Source organism: Cricetulus griseus, chromosome 4 (assembly GCF_003668045.3).
Source record: "Cricetulus griseus strain 17A/GY chromosome 4, alternate assembly CriGri-PICRH-1.0, whole genome shotgun sequence".
Classification (NCBI taxonomy): Eukaryota; Metazoa; Chordata; class Mammalia; order Rodentia; family Cricetidae; genus Cricetulus; species Cricetulus griseus.
This window is the reverse complement of record NC_048597.1, coordinates 198,539,923-198,559,621: the sequence shown is the minus strand read 5'-3', so window position 1 is coordinate 198,559,621 and position 19,699 is coordinate 198,539,923. Positions and strand designations below refer to the sequence as shown.

Here is a 19,699-nt window from a genome sequence, read left to right as displayed (position 1 = left end):
CTGACATGGATTTATGACCTTACATACACCATGAATGTAATGCATGCTGAAGTATGCAGTGTGCTCAATGATCTCCCTAAACACCACCATGACTCTGATGACAGTGCCTGCAGAACAGTCTTGAGATGGAATGCAAAAAAAAACAGACTGGTTTCCTCCATTTTCTGCCGTGAAACTGACATAACTGTCATTGCTGTTAATGCATTCACAGTGCCCAAATTCTGGAGGAAACTCAATCAGAGAAACCCTGCTGGTTCTTGGGACAGTGAAGAACTTGAAGTCCAAGCTGGTACTTCCAAAGAAAGATCACAAAGTGAAATGGAAGGTACTGTTGAAATGCAATAATTTCATTGGTTGATATATGGTAGTTGTGGATCATTATTTTATTGTAAGAGGTAAACATAATGAACTTAGCATTAGTTTCCAATGTAGATAATGTTAATTTGCATAGTTCATCAGGTGAATTCAGCAAAAGAATTAAAAAATATTTTTTGTTAACTATGACAATCATCAAGTAACAGGAAAACACAGGAAAGGTGAACTCAATCTTGTCTCTATCATTGTCACTTCACCTGGTGCAGGCAGGAATAGGTGAGCCACCCTCTCTATTACTTTCTCCCAGAAACTTTAACGTAGAAGAACTGAATATGAACAGTCTCAAGATTGATATGGTGATTGTCAAAACTGTCAAGAGTTAGGGCAATATTTGAAACAGATATCAGCATTTCTGGACTGTCCCAAGTGGAGTGGGTCCCTGGAGTAGTGTGTCACACCCTGTGTTTATGGGAAAGACCCGTAGGGACAAGGAAATGGCACGAGGTTTCTGTGCTTTTCCTCCTCCTTCAAAGGCACCATGGTAGTCTTGTCATGTTGTCAGGCTTAAGTACTCTTTGCTTCTGGTTCTGTCATTTGAACGCAGACTTTTAACACTTGATGCTTTTCAGCATTTGTCACTACCATAGTTTCAATTGTGCTTAGTAGCTCTCCATGGAATTTGTGCCTAAGGTGCTTTCCCAGTTTGTGTAATGAAATACTATGACCAAAACATGCCAAAGGAGGAGTGTTCATTTTGTCATGCTGTCATGAGTGTGGTGTGCATATTTGCTGAGAACCCATAGATCCAGGAGCCTGAGGCACAGGTCCAATGCAACAAGAATAAGGAAAAGGAGGGCTTATGCTCTGCTCACCTTCTCCTTATATAGTTGTGGATCTCAGCCCCAGGAACAATACCTCAGACAGTAGGACAGTTTATTTCCTCAATTAACCTTATCAAGATAATGCTCTATATACATGTTCTGGTATCTGGATCATAGCAACTTGACTATTGAGATTAACTAACACAGTGGCCATAAACTGTTGTGGCCATTTTAGGATTTTGATGTTGTTGAATATTTATTTGTACACTGTGTGAATTGGTGTCAGTGTAATTGGTTTAATAAAGAGCCCAATAGGCAATAGCTAGGGATGGAGAGGTTAGGTGGGACTTCTGGATACCGAGAGGAGGCCGAGTCCCCATCCTGACATGAGAGAAAACATGAGATGCAATAAAAAAGAGGTAATGCCATATGATAAAATATCGGTTAATATAATTTGGTTAATTTTAAGTTATAAGAGCTAGTTAGGAACAAGCCTAAGCTGTAGGCTGAGCTTTCATAATTAATAAGTCTCCATTTCATTATTTGTGAGCTGGTGGCCCAAAGGAAGGAAGGAAGGATGGGGGAATAAGGTAGAAAATATTAGGGAGCAGATTTTAAAGTTTCCATATCAAGGTCTAATACAATCATTCAGAAAATATATGGCTCAAATGGAGAATGGCATGAAGTCATGGGGGAAAAGCTTAGTGCATTCCTGATATTTATCCCTAGTTAAAAGGGTAGAATAAAAGACAGACATGAATATAGGAAAGAAATCATGCCATGAGGATGCTTCTGGATGGCCTACCAGCCTAGCATCCTTTGTTGTCTAATGGTTATAATCAGGCAGTATCACCACCATAGCCTGGCTAGTTCAGTCAGTAGAGTATGGCTCTCTTAATTTCAGGGTCAAGGGCTCATGCCAGAATGTTGGATGCCATATGTACTCAAATTTGGGCTACCAGCTCACAAATAATGAAATGGAGACTTCTTATCAATTATGAAAACTCAGCCTATAACTTAGACTTACTCCTGAGTAGCTCTTATAAGCTAAATTAACCCATTTATATCTATGTTCTATCACTTGGCATTACCTCTCTTTATTTTGCACCTCCATTTTCTAATCCGTGTATGCCTATCATCTCCACCTTTTATTTCCAGAGAACTCTCTATCCATGGAAGTTTCACCTAACCTTGTCCTGCCTAGCTATTATCCATTCGACTCTTTATTAAATCAATCACAGTGACACATTTTCATACAATGTACAAATATTGCACCGCATTTTAATCTATGGTAGGGCCAGTCTCACTGGTGGTAGACAGTCCTCTTCTGGACACTCATTTGTTCATATTTATATATGTATATGTCTTAGAAGTGGTCCTGCAAATCCTATCCTCACAATAAGGGATATAGACACAAACAGATTAGCTCTCCAGGCACCCATGTGATGTGCCTGTTCCTCCCTGCTGTCCACACTTGACTCCCACCCACCCTCTAGGCATGTTCTGACTTGGCTCATCTTTCCTGGGCTAATGAGCTTTTAATCTAAGGAGTCTCTGTCCTCTAAGTGACCTCAATGTCACTTCCTCAGTAGACTTGCAGCCTAGACTCATCAGAAGTATGTCTGCTTCTCTTGGATTCTTTTATTCTGGAGCTGGTCCGCATTCCTTTTCATAGACTCTTATCTGTAGGTTCAGTTCAAAGTTTCTACCTGCTTCTGAGCTGTGTGTGACTGAGACGCAGGATGCCACTTCTATCTCCCACCTTTCAGTCTTCCTTCTTCTTATTTCTTGCCCCTATCCCTCTCCAGCCACTTCCCTTCCATAAATGCCATGTTGATTCAGGACTATAATTATGCAAAGCCATATATGGCTATGTGGTCCATTCTTCCTGTCGCCTTATTGGTGATTCTGTGTACTAGGAGACAGCACACAGGCAATGTGGACAAACTCCCAGACATGTTATTCAGCTTCAGTCCTGGGTGTCCTAGAGTCCTAGAGTCACCAGATGGCGCACATAGCTCATGAGATTGAAAAAAAATCAATGGGAGAGAACAGAAAAGAACTCTTCTCAGAAAAGCATGCCTGGAATGGCATTTGAATCTCTAGTAAAGGTGGATCAGACCTTTACTATGTGGACACATGCTACTACAGCAATCTTCTCCTGGTGGCCACCTGAGCCTGAAGAGTGTGCCAATTACCCTGCATTCAAAATCATCTCAGGGACTGACTGTACTGTGTGAACTATATCATAAGATTTGTTTTATGGGGCCAGTGAGATGGCTCAGAGTAAAAGCACTTGCTGTAAGACTGAGGACAAGAAATTGAACCTGGAAAATGCATGGTGGACTGAGAGAACCAGGCATAGAGGGTTCAGTTATACTCGATGCACAGCCAACTGTTGAGTCTCCCAACTAGAATAAGTGTAAAAAGACAGTTTGAAAGATTTATTTCGTCTTTACACCATATAACAGATTTGTTTACAATGCTTTAGATTCCCATTCCCTATAAAGAAAAATCTTTCTTAATTTTTTCTTGATTTACCTTCCTCAAAGACAGTCCAACAACAGTCCTACCATATTGTATATTAGGTTTAGTCACATGTGCCAACTAAATGCACATTTGTCCACATCAAGCAAAGATCCCCTGTAAATAATAATCCTGTGAGCTAAGAGACATTTTCTTTGTCCCTAGTATCCCCTGTACCCACTAACAGTGGAATTTCACCATGGGACCAGCGAAAGCCTCCAATTAGGATGGTGAAGGTAAGACTGTTTTCCTTTCTCTGAGGCAGAAAGGTTACCTCAGTGGTCCCCTCATGTTTCAGTGGGTATCACATTTGAATCATGAAACTTGTCTGAGGCATCATGGGCATTCGAGAGTTTATTTAGGTGGAGGAAGGAATGGAACTGCACCAACTTGGTCTTGATTCAAGACAGCATACATCACAACGTGGCACAACTGTATGTCATGCTTTATGAGTGATTCCATCAAGGTGGGTGCCTCTAATTCACACTAGTCCTCATGGTTTAACGATCTGACCAGCTGAATACTGTACATCCTCAAGCTGGACACACTAAGCTTCCAACACATCAGACCTGGGGTCATATCCTCAAGTGATTTCCAAACCACAGGCCCTAGAAACAGAAAACATCTTAGAGAAAAATACAAGTTCTCATGAATGGTATGTGATGTAGGTTTTGAAACCCTCTAGAGGCCAGACAGGTTTCCCTCATGTGCTTTTGATTCAGAAAAGTATGAAAGGTACAAAATTTTGTCACGAAGTACAGAGTACCAGATCTCCTGTGATATCATGAAATAATGTACCCATTAAAATAGTCTCCTCTTTACTGATCATCTCTGTCCTGATTGCAGTTACACTATATCATTGGATAAACCAAAGGCTTTGCAGACATTACTCAGCATGATCATGGCATTAAATATTTTCTTTCTTATTGATTGCAGGTGGTTTCTAGAAAACTCATGTATGGTATGTATTTTTCAATCACTTCTATGACACATTTAAATAGGAATTCTGTAAACACTATTTTGTGTGATGCACCACTGTAATCTAAGATGCTTTAATTAGAATTATGGTTTTAGTTGTGTGTTTCTTCTTTAAACAAAAAAAAAAAAAGAAGAAACAACATACCAAGTAAAAACTCATGGATCTTTGTTTATTTTGCTCACCAATGAACCCTTTTGTTTAATTTTGTGTGTTGTGCTCCAAGTTGTGTCTAAACCTTTAACCCCCCCCCAAAAAAAAAAACACTTGCCATTTCCCAACCCAGTTTATAGTGACATATATGTAAATTGAAGAATCAGAATACAGGTTACCTACAAAAATGTGCTCAAGCCTCATCACAGCCATGCTTTCTCAGGCAAGTGGTTTTGTACTCATTCATAGATGAATAAAGCGTAGATCAGAAGTATTGATGAATCACTTTTGCTGTGCATCTCGAAAGCCACTTTACTGCATCAAAGGCACAATAATCCCTATAGAAGACTTCCAGTTTCCAGCATCTGCTTTCAATAAGGCAAATATACAGGGATCTCAAATACAATCGTGACTGTTATCTAGGTAGTGACATTCAGCAGGCAGCAAATAGCCAGTTTGAAAGGTAGAGAAGCACACATACTTCCTTTCTGGTGACATGGGAATGTGGGATGGATATGTCCCAACTGGCTTTAGGATAAACATGGCTCATTCTAATAAGGTCTGTAGAAAAGTTTCAGTGGGTTGGCAATATTAGTATAAACAAAGAGCAACACAATTTAGGCACAGTGTCAACTAAGAATTCTGGTCATCACTTGGATATTGATCAGTACTATCTCATTCTTTAAGGAATTTAGGGTATTGTTTTTATTGTTTTTTTAAGAAAATAAAATTTATTATGTTGGGTACGTTTTTATTTTTTCAAACACTCAAATCAATTATGTACAAGGTGAATGTTAAATGTAGGAAAGTAATTCTAGATTCTCACCTTTTATTTTTTATCCCGAATTTTTTCCTTTTGTTTTTTCATTTAAATTAGAAACAATCTTATTTTACATATCAATCCCAGTTCCTTCTCCCTCCCATCCTCCCAACCCTTCCTCCCTCTCCATCCCACTCCCCATCCTCTCCCCAGGTAGAGTGAGGCCTTCCATGAGGGATCATCAAAGTCTGTCACTCCATTTGGGGCAGGGTCTAGGCCCACCCTGGGCCGGGCCCCACCATGTATTTAGGCTGAGAGAGTATCATTCCATGGGGGAATGTGCTCCCAAAGTCCATTCATGCACTAGGAATAAATACTGGTTCCACCACAAGAGGCCCCATTGACCACCCAGACCTCTTAAATGACACCCAAGTTCAGGGGCCCTATGTTGGTTCCCGAGATGTCTGGGGGGGGCAGTCCATGAGCTCCCCCTTGCTCAGGTCAGCTGTTTCTGTGGGTTTCCCCAGCATGGTCTTGACCCCGTTGTTCCTCAATCCTCCCTCTCTGCAACTGGATTCCAGGAGTTCAGTTCAGTGCTTAGTGTGGATCTCTGCTTCTGCTTCCATCAGCTACTGGATGAAGGCTCTAGGATGGCATATAAGGTAGTCATCATTCTCATTATAGGGGAAGGACATTTAAGGTAGCCTCTCCACTATTGCTTAGGTTCTTAGTTGGAGTAATCCTTGTGGAATTTTGGACATTTTCCTAGTGCCAGATTTCTCTTTAAAGCTATAATGGCTCCCTCTATTAAGGTATCTCTTTTCTTGCTCTCCTAAATTCATCCTCTGACTCAATCTTCCTGATTCCTCATGTTCTCCCCTCCCCTCCTGTTCTCCCCTCCACTTTCACCTACCTCCCTCCAATTCTCACCCCCTCCCCTTGTGCTCCCAATTTGGTCAGGAGCTCTTGTCCTTTTCCCCTTCTCCACGGAGGGCTATGCATGTCTCTTTAGGATCCTCCTTGTATCTTAGCTTCTCTGGAGGATTGTCAGATGGTAATCCTTTGCTCTATATCTAATATCCATATAAGAGTGAGTACATACCATGCTTGTCTTTCTATGACTGGGTTACCTAACTCAGGATGGTTTCTTCTACTTCTATCCATTTACCTGCGGATTTCAAGATTTCATTTTTTCTTCCTGCTGAGAAGTACTCCATTGTGTAAATGTACCACATTTTCTTTATCCATTCTTCAGTTGAGGGGCATCTAGTTTGCTTCCAGGTTGTGGCTCTTACAAATAATGCTGCTATGAACATAATTGAACCGATGCCCTTGTTTTATGAATGTGCTTCTTTTGGGTATATGCCTAAGAGTAGAATTGCTGGATCTTGTGGTAGACTGATTCCCATTTTCCTGAGGAACCACCATACTGATTTCCAAAGTGGCTGTATGAGTTTGCACTCCCACCAGAAATGGCAGAGTATTCCCCTTTCTGCACATCCTCTCCAGCATAAAGTGTCATTGGTGTTTTTTATTTTAGCCATTCTGACAGGAGCAAGATACTATCTGAGTTGTTTTGATTTGCATTTCCCTGATGAATTGGAACACTTTCTTAAGTGTCATTCATTCACTTTAGATTTCTCTATTTAGTTTTGTATCCCACTTTTTAACTGGATTATTTGGTGTTTTGGTGACTAGCTTCTTGAGTTCTTTGTATATTTTGGAAATCAGTCCTCTGTCAGATGTGGGGTTGGTGAATATCTTTTCCCATTCTGTGGGCTGCCATTTTGCCTTACAGAAGCTTCTCAGTTTCAGGAGGTCCCATTTGTTAATTGTCAATCTCAGTGTCTGTGCTACTGGTGTTATGTTCAGGAAGCAGTCTCCTGTACCAATTCATTCAAGAGTACGTCCCACTTTCTCTTCAAAGAGGTTCAGTGTAGCTGGATTTATGGTGAGGTCTATGATCCATTTGGACTTTTTTGTGTATGGTGATAGACATGGATCTAGCTGCAGTCTTCTACACGCCAGCATCCAGTTATGTCAGCACCATTTGTTGAAGATGCTTTCTTTATTCCATTGTATACTTTTAGTTTCTTTGTCAAAAATCAGGTGTTCATAGATGTGTGGATTAATATCAGAGTTTTCAATTGGATTCCACTGGTCTACCTGTCTGTTTTGTGGCAATACCAAGCTGTTTTTGTTGCGATAGCTCTATAGTAGAGCTTGAAGTCCAGAATGGTGATACATCCAGAAGTTCCTTTATTGTACAGTGTTGTTTTGGCTATCCTGGGTTTTTTTTCATATAAAGTTGAGTATTCTTCTTTCAAGGTCTGTGAAGAATTGTGCTGAGATTTTGATGGGGATTGCATTGAATCTTTAGATTACTTTTGGTAAGATTGCCATTTTTACTATCCAAGAGCAGGGGAGATCTTTCTATTTTATGATATCTTCTTTAATTTCTTTCTTTAGAAGCTGAAGATTTTTGTCATACAGGTCTTTCACTTGTTTTGTTAGAGTTACCTCTATTTTTGTTTTTTGTTTGTTTTTGTTTGTGAAGAAGAGTCTCACTGTGTATCCATGGCTTCCTAGCAGTATTTGTATATATAACTTTCTGGCCTGGATATCATACCACTCTTTCTGTATAAGCCTACATGTGCTTTTGTGGAAGGAGTACACTATACCACACCCACCATGGTACTAAACCTTTAGCAATTGGGTAAACTCTATACTTCAGGAGTTTTTCCTCTCAGTGGTGGTCAGTCTCCATGTTTTGAAGTTCACACTGAGTAGTTTTTCAGCAGTGAACCATGTGACTCAGTATATTATTTCAAGTGTATCCTGCATAATGTGTCTACTTTGAGTACTTTGTAATATTGTAGTTTTAATAAGGGAAGGTATATGCTAATATTGGCTGGAGCTTTGGCCCAGTTGCCTCAATGAATGCTTTGCATGTCCAGGACCCAGAGTTTCTTAGCTCTACTTAAAATGTACCAGGATGGTTAAGTACTATTAATCCTGGTCCTTAAGAAATAGAAGAAGGAAGAACCTAAGTTCAAGGCCTTTCTTTGCTTTAGAGTGAATTTCAGGCTAGGCTAGACTAGAGATCTTTTCTGGAAAAAAAAGAAAACATAACAATACAGAGAAGACAGGTCTTTGGTGAGGAAGGCATGAACAAGTATGGTGCACTTTCAGTGCTCCTGTCCATGGGTAACCAACACAAATCTGACTCTGCTACCACTTAGCAGACACCACAGAACACTTCGGCAGTATATGTGCTTTTCCTTGAGGAGGTTTAGTTTCCATGCTTATATGTATATACATAGATGCATACGTACTTGTATATTCATGTATTTAACTGAAAAATTTCAGAGGGAGTCAAGTATATAGCATCCTAGTGAAAACCACATAGAAGTTTGGGAGTTATAAACTTTACCGTGCTCATATGACTCTAAGAGAGATTTTCATGCTGCTTATTAGATACAACTCCAATGTAACACAGTCATGTTGTTCTTCTTTTTTGCATTGTCAAGTTGACATGAATTTATGGCTTAACTACACCATAAATGTAATGCATGCTGGAATGTACAGTGCACTCAATGAATTTCCCAAGACACCACTGTGACTCTGAAAACAGTGTCTGGAGGATGGTGGTGCCATAGAATGTACAAAACTGAACCATTACTGATTTCCTATGTTTTTTATGGCACGAAGCTAACATAACCCTGTTGTGAATGCATTCCCAGAGTCCAATACCTTAAGACAAATGTGTTGGAGGTGCCCTGTTGCTCGTAAAGCTTCTAAGCAACCTGAAGTCCAAGCTGCAGCTTCCATGGAAAGATCACAAAGTGAAATGGAAGGTACTGTCAAAGTGCAACAATTTGATTGTATTGTTTCATAATTATAGATCATATTTGGTTTTTTTGGTTTTTCGAGACAGGGTTTCTCTGTGGCTTTGGAGGCTGTCCTGGAACTAGCTCTTGTAGACCAGGCTGGTCTCGAACTCACAGAGATCCACCTGCCTCTGCCTCCCGAGTGCTGGGATTAAAGGCGTGTACCACCAACGCCCGGTTAATAGATCATATTGTATGATATATGAAAATCTATGAATGAATTAGCAGTATTTTCTTATGTAGATACTATTAATTTGCTGTCTCTGTCATTGTCACTTCACCTGGTGCAGACAGGAATAGGTGAACCACCCTCTCTAATACTTTCTCCCAGAAACCTTCAATGTATATTAACTGAGTGTAAGCATTCTCAAGATTGACATGGTAATTGTCAAAACTGTCAAGAATTAGGGCAATATTTGAAACAGATATCAGCATTTCTGGACTGTCCCAAGTGGAGTGGGTCCCTGGAGTAGTGTGTCACACCCTGTGCTTATGGGAAAGACCCGTAGGGACAAGGAAATGGCACAAGGTTTCTGTGCTTTTCCTCCTCCTTCAAAGGCACCATGGTAGTCTTGTCATGTTGTCAGGCTTAAGTACTCTTTGCTTCTGGCTCTGTCATTTGAAGGCAGACTTTTAACACTTGATGCTTTTCAGCATTTGTCACTACCATAGTTTCAATTGTGCTTAGTAGCTCTCCATGGAATTTGTGCCTAAGGTACTTTCCCAGTTTGTGTGATGAAATAGTATGACCAAAACATCCCAAGGAGGAGTGTTCATTTTGTCATGCTGTCATGAGTGTGGTGTGCATGCTTGCTGAGAACCCATAGATCCAGGAGCCTGAGACACAAGTCCAATGCAACAAAAATAAGGAAAAGGAGGGCTTATGCTCTGCTCACCTTCTCCTTATATAGTTGTGGATCTCAGCCCCAGGAACAATACCTCTGACAGTGGGACAGTTTTCTTCCTCAGTTAACCCTGTCAAGATAATTTCCTACTGCTGTGACCCAGGGATCTGGCCCTGATAATCTTGACTTTTGAGATTAACCATCACAGTACCCTGAAAAGGTAGTGATCAGTTTGAGGTTTCAATCTATGATAAACCCAGTCTTTCTGATGGAAGACAACCTCCTCTGTGTACTCAAATATACATATAAATAAAGGTCTTACAAAGTGGTCCTAGAGATACAGAATAAGCAGATACTTTCCCTAGGTCCCTTGGAACTTTTGTAGTAGTGCCTTCTTGGTCATCTGTCCATTTTGCCATTTTGTCCTTCTTTATAGGACATCCCCAAAGTAAACTGTTAAATAGCTAACAGGGTTCTCTATTCTGGCTTCATTGCAACACTTGCAATGTCCTCACAATTAAGGATATAATATGTGTCTTCTGGTTCTTTTCAATTTATGCTCCTTATATTGGACTGCATGCTAAGTGATTGAGTCAAGAAAGGTTATTCATCTTGGATCCTTTGACTTAATGGATAAGAAAGAGTCTGCTCATCCTTAGTGCCTTTTGAGGCACCTTTGATTCACCCCCCAAGATGCAAAGGCTGGGTTTGAGAGTTCTCCTAACTGAGTTTATTCTCAGGATAAAGAACATGGATTTATGGAGATTGGCTCTCCTGGTACCCATCTGGTCTTAAGCTGTTTGTCCTCTGTGGTGTCAGTATTTGAATGTCTCACTCTTGGTATGGTCAGACCTGTCTCATCATTTTTGCTACATGAGGTTATAATCTAAGAATCTCTTTCCTCACAGGGGCTTCATTATTGCTTCTTGAGTAGGTTCATAGCTGAGGCTCATCAGAAGTATGTCTGCTTCTCCTGGGTTCTCTCATCTTGCAAGTGGGTTTGGAAGTAATCATAGGCCTGTAGGCTTAATGTACAGTGTTTATTGCTTGTAAAGTCAGGCTCCTGCTTATGAGCCATATGTGGCAGAGACACAGGATTCCACTTCTAGCCCCTCCCTTTCAATCTCCCTTATTGCCTCATGCCCCTATCCCTCTCTAACCACTTTCCTCTTTCATAATCACATGTTGACTCAGGGCTATAGGTCTGGAAAGCTGGAGGCCTATGTGATCTCTCTAACTGTTATCTTACTGTTGATGCTGCATACTGGAGCACATTGTCCATGCAATGTGGCCTAAACCCTAAGCATGTCTGCAGCCTCAGTCCTTGATGTACTAGACCTTTTTGTATTCACTGAATGTCTTTCCATCACAAAACTCATGAGACTGACAAGACCACTGAAGGGAACTGAACAGAATCCTTCTCGGGGCCAATATGCCTGGAAAGACAGTTGAATGTCAGTAGGACATCTGGATCAGACCTTTGTTACATGTACAAAGGTACATCCTCATTTTTCTCCAAGTCTTCCTTCTGCCTTAGTTTGCTTTATGGGAAGGCAGTCTAGCAGTGACAGACTATCTTGTTCATTAGGTATGGTTACACGTACCAAGTAAATGCACTTTACCCGCATCAAATAAAGTCCAGTGTAAATAGTTAAGTAGTCCTATGAGCTGACTGTCACTTTCTGTCCCCCTAGTGTCCCCTGAACCTTCCAGCAATGCAGTCTCACCAGTGGACCAGCAAAAGCCACAAGGGAAGATGCAGAAGGTAAGAGGAACTTCCTTTCCCTGAGGTAGACAATGGGTATCACATTTGAATCATTAAACTGATCATGTTTTTGTTGGTGGTAGTGGTGTTGGTAGTTTCTTTCTTTGGTTGGTTTTTTATTTGTTTTTAATGCGTGAGAAATAGTCTACATGTGTAGATTTGCACCATGTGTGAACTTGGTACCCAGGAGGACAGAAGTACCTTGTGGGAGCTGGCAATCAAATCCCAGTATGACCATATAAGTCTGTATGAGGCAAATGCCCTGGAACTGAAGTTTCAGATGAGCAGCCACGTGGGTGCTGGGAATTAAACCTGGGTCCTCTAGAAGAGCATCCAGTACTCTTAACATCTGAGTCATATCTCCAGTCTGGTACATCATGTTTTAGAAGTCCTCATGTTGCTGTACACACTAAGCTACTGGCACATCAAACTTTGGATCACATTCTCAAATTACTTCTACCATAGGCCCTAGAAACAGAAAATATCTTAGTGAAAAATACAAGTTTTTATAGAGGATATGTGATGTAGGTTAGGGACCCTTCAGTAGAGGCCAGATGGGTTTTCCTGATCTGCCCTTGAGTTGGAAAAAATGTGAAAGGTACTAATCTTTAGCATGAAGGACAGACCCTCAGATCTTCTGTTATATCATCAAATAAGGAGTCCATTAATACAGGCTCCACATGACTGCTCTTTTCTATCCTAATTATGTCAACTATGGAAGGACCAAAGACCTTTACAGACATTATTCAATATGATCTAAATTTTATTTTTTCCTTTCAATTACAGGTGATATCTAAAAAACGCACATGTGGTATGTACTGTAGACTCACTCTGTAAGACACATTTTATGTGGAAGTAGTATGAATACTGGTTGTCTTTTGTGTGATGGTTCACTATGATCTAACATACTGAGAATTATGTGTTTTGATACTTTTGTTTGGTTTTTAAAGAAAGTGATGTCCCAACTAACAAATCATGGCCATGTGTCTATGGTTGTCATGTTCAATTGTGATTCCTCTAGTTATGTGGGGGATTTGTTCACCAAGTCATGTCTAAATTTTTTCCCAAACAGAAACACCCCAACTATCCAACTAAATTTCTAGTGATAAGTTGGTAAATTGAAAAATAGAATACAGATTATCTACAAAAATGTGTTCAAACTTCACCACAGCCAGCAGGGTTGGTTACATGCTTGTGTTCCTTCATATATGAATGAACCAGAGCATAGAGACAGTCATAAGGCTCCTTAGCTATGCATCTCAAGAACCACTTGTTATCCCATCAAGGGTATCATAATCCCTGTGGGAAAGTTCTACTTTATTTCATCTGCCTGCAACAAGGCAAATCAATAGGGATCCCTAACACTACAATGACTGCTGTAGTGGTTAGAAGTCCTAGGTAGTTTCATTCAGCATGCAGCATATAGTCACAGTTTTGAAAGGTAGAGAAGTATCCATACTTCTTTTCAGGTGACAGAGCATGGAAATGAAATACGGTATATGGGAAAGTTGGGTGGATATGTCCCAACTGGGTTAATCATAGACATGATTCATTCCAGTAAGATACAGAAGAAAAAACATTAGCAGATTAGACAGCATCAGCATGTACACAAAGAGCCACAAAATTTAAGTACAGTGTCCACTGAGAACCCTAGTCATGTATTTAATGATCTGTGCCAGATCATTATTCAAGAAGTATATTAAATTTTTATTTCTTTTTAGGTTGCTAATATGATTTTATTAATTTTGATAAATTTATGTACTGTATATTGCTTATTTATCTCTCGTGACTCTTACAAATGGACTCTCCCCTTTTACCATTTCCCAAATTTGTATCTTTAAAAAATAACCTTCTAGTCCATTTTATGCTAAACATATACTCAAACATGTAAGGTCATCCACTAGCATGGGGTTGACCTTCCAGGGACAACACTTTTAATTCAAACAGTCCCTCAAATAGGAGCCATAAATTACCAGTAGCTTCTCAGTTAGGGATGAGAACAGCTTCCAAACCTCTCTTCCCTACAAGCCAGTATTGACCTCTTTGATCTTGTACAGGTCTTCTGCAAGCAGCCATCAATATACTTTTAAAGGAGAGCTAGATTCTGAGCAGCAGGGCTACTTCCTGCCATGGGTAGTTAGACTCCATGTTGCCTATTACATTTTTGCTCTTGGTAGATCTACATAGTCAGCAGGGAAGAGTGTCACTGGGTATCATTCTGTCCACATTAGTGTGTCTGCATGTTCAGGCTTCACCAGTGAGCTGATGTGTTAAGTGGAGCTATTATGGGGATTGGCTAAGTACATACCTATCATGTCATAAAAACCTGAGTTTCGTCCCAAGTACTCCATAGAATGTACTCATGACCACACAATCTTTGGTTTAGATTGGTGGATGCAGGAAAGCCATGAGTTCAAGACCAGCCCTTTTTAAATAGTGGATTTTAGCCCAGCCTAGGCTAGAGGCCTTTTTCACCAACTAAAGGAAACAAATAACCATTGAAAAACCAAAAAATAATGAAATGAAATAGAAGAGGCCCCCTATAAAGATCTGTTGGTGGAAGGAGAGGGTATACAAACTGGCTTTTTCTTAGCAAGATGACCAAATTCCAGAGGATAGCCCATGCCCATGGATATATGATCAGCACAAATTGATCTTGGTGGGTTTTTTAAGGGAAAATAAAAAGAACACAAAGCTGATAATGAGTGGAGTGACATGAATGGAGCCAAGAGAGTGAGGGTGATGAGTGGTGATGAATGTGGTTAAAATACGTTTTATGGAATTCTCAAAGAATTAAGTATTTTTAAATTTTTGACGAGGAAACAGTGAGCAGGTATGGTGCACTTGTGTGGCCACAACCTTTCTCTTATTTATTGGCACCTAGAGAGAGAGTCATTACATCACAAAGCACTAAATCCCTTTACATATCAGTTTATGTTGAGTGTTTATACAGAGTTGGCCAATTTAAGAGAACTTTTTTTGTCCAACCTTAATGTGACAATTTCATTTAGAATAACTTGGAGTCTAGTCATCTTGGAAGACACACAAGCATAAGTCACCTCTCAGTGTGGGTACTTGATGATCAGAATCACTTTCTGGTAGCACCTGGCAGGATGAAGATGCTGGAGAAAGGCTGTGTTTACTAATTCAGGGACCGTCTACAACTTATTTTGGAGGAAATGCATAATTTGAGTCAGAGATCAAAGTCAGAGCATCTTTCTTTTCAGTTATTTATGTCAAGGAATTTGGTCAGAACATCATGGTCATAACTAATATGGTACCCAAAGTTAAAAAGTTAGAAGAATACACAGATCCCTATCTTCCAAATTCATACCACATGTTCTGCATGAGCTGTAAAATATCCTGGAAAAGCAAACAATGAAAAGTAAATAACCATTGGTCACTGTCCTGTGGAAAACTAAGCACTTGCTCAGGATTCAGTCATTCCTGTCTAGTTGACTTGTTTTCAAATTTCCCAAACATAGGACACTTGTGCAGTCCATGTACTTTTCCTTATGCTTTAACATTATATATTTTTGTTTTACACTGATAAGACTCCTGGGGGTCTTTATGAAAGTTTTGGTTCACTTGTGCAAAGATGTGATCACAGGGGGATTGCATGGATTTAGCTATGTCATAATGCTATAAATGGGATTTAAATGCTGCCTATAAGACACCACACCAACATAGTCATGCTGTTCTTCTTTCTCTGTTGTCATGTCTGTATTAATTTAGACTTTATCTACAACATCATGTGATCCATAATAGATTTTGCCAACATTGTCATGTAATGCATAATTAATTGGACACTGAACTTAGTGACCTTCTTGAAATACAATTCTAATTATAGTGACTTATCTGAAAATACATGAGGAGATCAAATGTACAAACACAACTACTAACAGTTTCCTCTGTTTGTCTGCCATGAAGTTGACATAACTCTTCCTGTTGTGAATTCATTCCCAGTTTCAGCCATCTTAAAGGAAATTTCTCAAAAGCAAGCTGCAGTTCCCCTTAATGAGGACAAACCTCAAGCCATCGCTGGTACCTCCAGAGAAATATCACACATTAAAACAGAAGGTACTGAGGGAATTCAGTAATTCTGTCCAGTTATGTGTAACAGATGCCCTTTATGCTGTGTACTATATGTAAATCTATGGAGATGTTTTGCTGTGGTTTTTAATATGTAGATACTATTCATTTGTCTAGTTTTTCAGTAGAAATACACCACAAAATTTAAATATGCAGTTAAAGGTCACCTTTGCCTTTCATTAAGTAATGGTAAACTTTACGAAAGGTGAGACTTACCTTGTATGAGCAAGTATGGCTTCACCTTGGGTAGGCGTGAATGACTGAGTCACCCTCTCAATCACTTTGTCCCAGGCATAGATGATACAGATGTGGAAAGTCTCATGAGTGATCTGTTAATGTCCAAAGTCTCAAAAGTGAGGATGAAGTTTGAATTAGATAAAGGCATTCCTACTCAGGTCCCTTGAAAAGAGGGCTCTAAGGGTGGTCATCTTAGACCTTGTGCTTGGAAGGCTGAGGGAGTGGGAAAGATGAGTAAGGACACAGAAACATGAGGTTCCTGAGCTTTTCCTCTTTCAAGTGCATAATGGTTAATAGTGGCAGGGTTGAGTGTTATTTAGACTGTATTTCCCAGAACACATACCATTCTTTCTCTGCCACACCCAATGTCCAAACGTTTGACTATTGTTATAGGTCTCCTTGGAAGTTTGTTAGGATTACTTTCCCAGATGCAGGGAACAGGAAAGGTTTACTTTGCCATGGAATTTGAGTTTGGAGTCCATAACTGGGAAGCAATACACTTGTATTTCTGTTGCTTGCTGGCTGTCATTCTATCCCCAGCTTCTGTGAGAGACCCTGTGTGAAAGAAAGGAAAAGGGTCATAGATCATGTTATGCCATGCCCTCTTTTAGTGCTCATGTTCTAGTTGACAGGCACTTAAACACACACACACACACACACACACACACACACACACACACACACACACACACATGACAAAATTACCTGAAATACAATTTACACTACTGCAACCATCTTGTAACCAACTTCTATTACTGTTGCAATAAGGTCAAGTATTTCAAACATACTGTAACATCCTTGGGATTCTTCTTTTATTATTATTACTTCAAATTAGGAACAAGCTTGCTTCAGATGTCAATCCCTTCTCCCTCTCCCTCTCCTCCCCCCCAACATCCCACCTGCCCCCTCAACTCCCCAGGCAGGGTAAGGCCCTCAAAAGGGGCTTCCCAAAGTCTACCACATCATCCTGGGCCAGGCCTAGGCCCTTCCCCATGTGTCCAGGTCAAGAGAGCATCCCTTCACATGGGATGGGCTTTCAAATCCCCTTTTTTAAGACCTTACATATTTAATACAGTGCATTACCCCTGTACAAATGGAAAAAATTAAGTTCAACATTTCTAGACCAATATGGCTGTTAATTTTTGTACAATGCCAACTCAACACGGTAAACTGGGATACTTTTTTCCAAAGTTGACAGCACAGCTAAAGTTTCCAAAACTTCAAATTATATATGTATACATATATATTTATATTTATATAAAAAGACCAATAATGGCAGTATGTTATGCATCAATAGCAGCAACAGCTTTTCCAGGTTCTTCAGTCATTTGAACAAAATTGTAGAGACATCCAGCACTCTCCATTAAAAAAAAAAAAAGTGAAAAACAAAATCCTAGAAAAACAGCACAGTTCTGTTACTCTTGTGGTACCTGGCACCATTTTTTTTTATTAGCTTCTCAATCATCATCTGGAAGGAAACCACTCTGAGCAACATCATTAAAAACAGCTCTGATAAAGCACGGTCACTACTATGTATCATAAAGCAGGTCCACATATGAGTGAGTACATATCATGTTTGTCTTTTTGTGATTGGGTTACCTCGTTCAAAATGGTTTCTTTGAGTTCTATCCATTTTCCTGCAAATTTCAAGATTCCATTGTTTTTTTCTGCTGAGTAGTACTCCATTGTGTAAATGTACCACATTTTCTCTATCCGTTTTTTCAGTTGAGGGGCATCTAGGCTGCTTCCAGTTTCTGGCTATTACAAATAGTGCTGCTATGAACATCATTGAACAGATGTCGTTGTATTAATGTGCTTCTTTTGGGTATATGCCTAAGAGTGGAATTGCTGGATCTTGTGGTAGACTGATTCCCATTTTCTTGGGGAGTCGCCATACTGATTTCCAAAGTGGCTGTACAAGTCGGCACTCCCACCAGCAATGGAGGAGTGTTCCTCTTTCTCCACATCCTCTCCAGCATAAACTGTCATTGGTGTTTTTTATTTTAGCCATTCTGACAGGAGTAAGATGGTATCTCAGAGTTATTTTGATTTGCATTTCCCTGATGGCTAAGGATGTTGAACACTTTCTTATGTGTCTTTCAGCCATTTTAGATTCCTCTATTGAGAATTGTCTATTTAGTTCTGTACCCCATTTTTTAATTGGATTGTTTGGTGCTTTCAAGAATAGCTTCTTGAGTTCTTTGTATATTTTGGAGATCAGCCCTCTGTCAGATGTGGGGTTGGTTAATATAATTTCCTAGTCTGTGGGCTGTCGTTTTGTCTTGCTGACTGTGTCCTTTGCCTTACATAAGCTTCTCAGTTTCAGGAGGTCCCATTTATTAATTGTTGATCTCAGTGTCTGTGCTACTGATGTTAAGGAAGCGGTCTCCTGTACCGATTAATTCAAGGGTATTTCCCACTTTATCTTTAATAGGTTCAGTGTGGCTGGGTTTATGTTGAGGTCTTTGATCCATTTTGACTTAAGTTTTGTGGAGGACGAAAGGCTTGGGTCTATCTGTAGTCTTCTACATGTTTGCATCCAGTTATGCCAGCACCATTTATTGAAGATGTTCTCTTTGTTCCAGCGTATATATTTGGATTGTTTGTCAAAACTCAGGTGTTCGTAGGTGTGTGGGTTAATATCAGGGTTTTCAATTTTATTCCATTGGTCTATCTGTCTACTTTTGTGCCAATACCAAGCTGTTTTCAGGACTGTGGCTCTATAATAGAGCTTGAAGTAAGGGATGGTGATGCTTCCAGAAGTTTGTCTATTGTACAGGGTTGTTTTGGCATTCCTGGGTCTTTTGTTTTTCCATATAAAGTTGAGAATTGCTCTTTCAGAGTCAGGGAAGAAATGTGTTGGGATTTTGATGGGGATTGCATTGAATCTGTAGATTGCTTTTGGCAAGATTGCCATTTTTACTATGTTGATCCTGCCTATCCAAGAGCATGGGAGATCTTTCCATTTTCGGGTATCTTCTTTAATTTCTTTCTTTAGAGACTCAAAATTCTTACGGTACAGGTCTTTCACTTTTTTGGTTAGTGTTACTCCAAGGTATTTTATGTTGTTTGTGGCAATTGTAAAGGGTGATGCTTCTCTGGTATCTTTCTCCACCAATGTGCCATCAGTATATAGTAGGGCTACAGATTTTTTTGAGTTAATCTTGTATCCTACCACTTTGCTGAAGGTGTTTATCAGCTGTAGGAGTTCCCTGGTTGAGTTTTTTGGGTCACTTATGTAAACTATCATATCATCTGCAAATAGTGAGAGTTTGACTTCTTCCTTTCCAATTTGTATTCCCTTGATCTCCTTTTGTTG

At 39.8% G+C, this 19,699-nt stretch overlaps 1 long non-coding RNA gene across 1 annotated transcript; it reads left to right on the top strand.

The window, feature by feature from the left end:
* The first annotated feature begins 11,981 nt into the window (after positions 1 to 11,981).
* On the top strand, positions 11,982 to 16,131 carry LOC118238770. The gene is made up of 3 exons (XR_004769847.1): positions 11,982 to 12,051; positions 12,838 to 12,862; positions 16,018 to 16,131. It is a non-coding gene; the product is annotated as an uncharacterized LOC118238770 (long non-coding RNA).
* Positions 16,132 to 19,699: the final 3,568 nt, after the last annotated feature.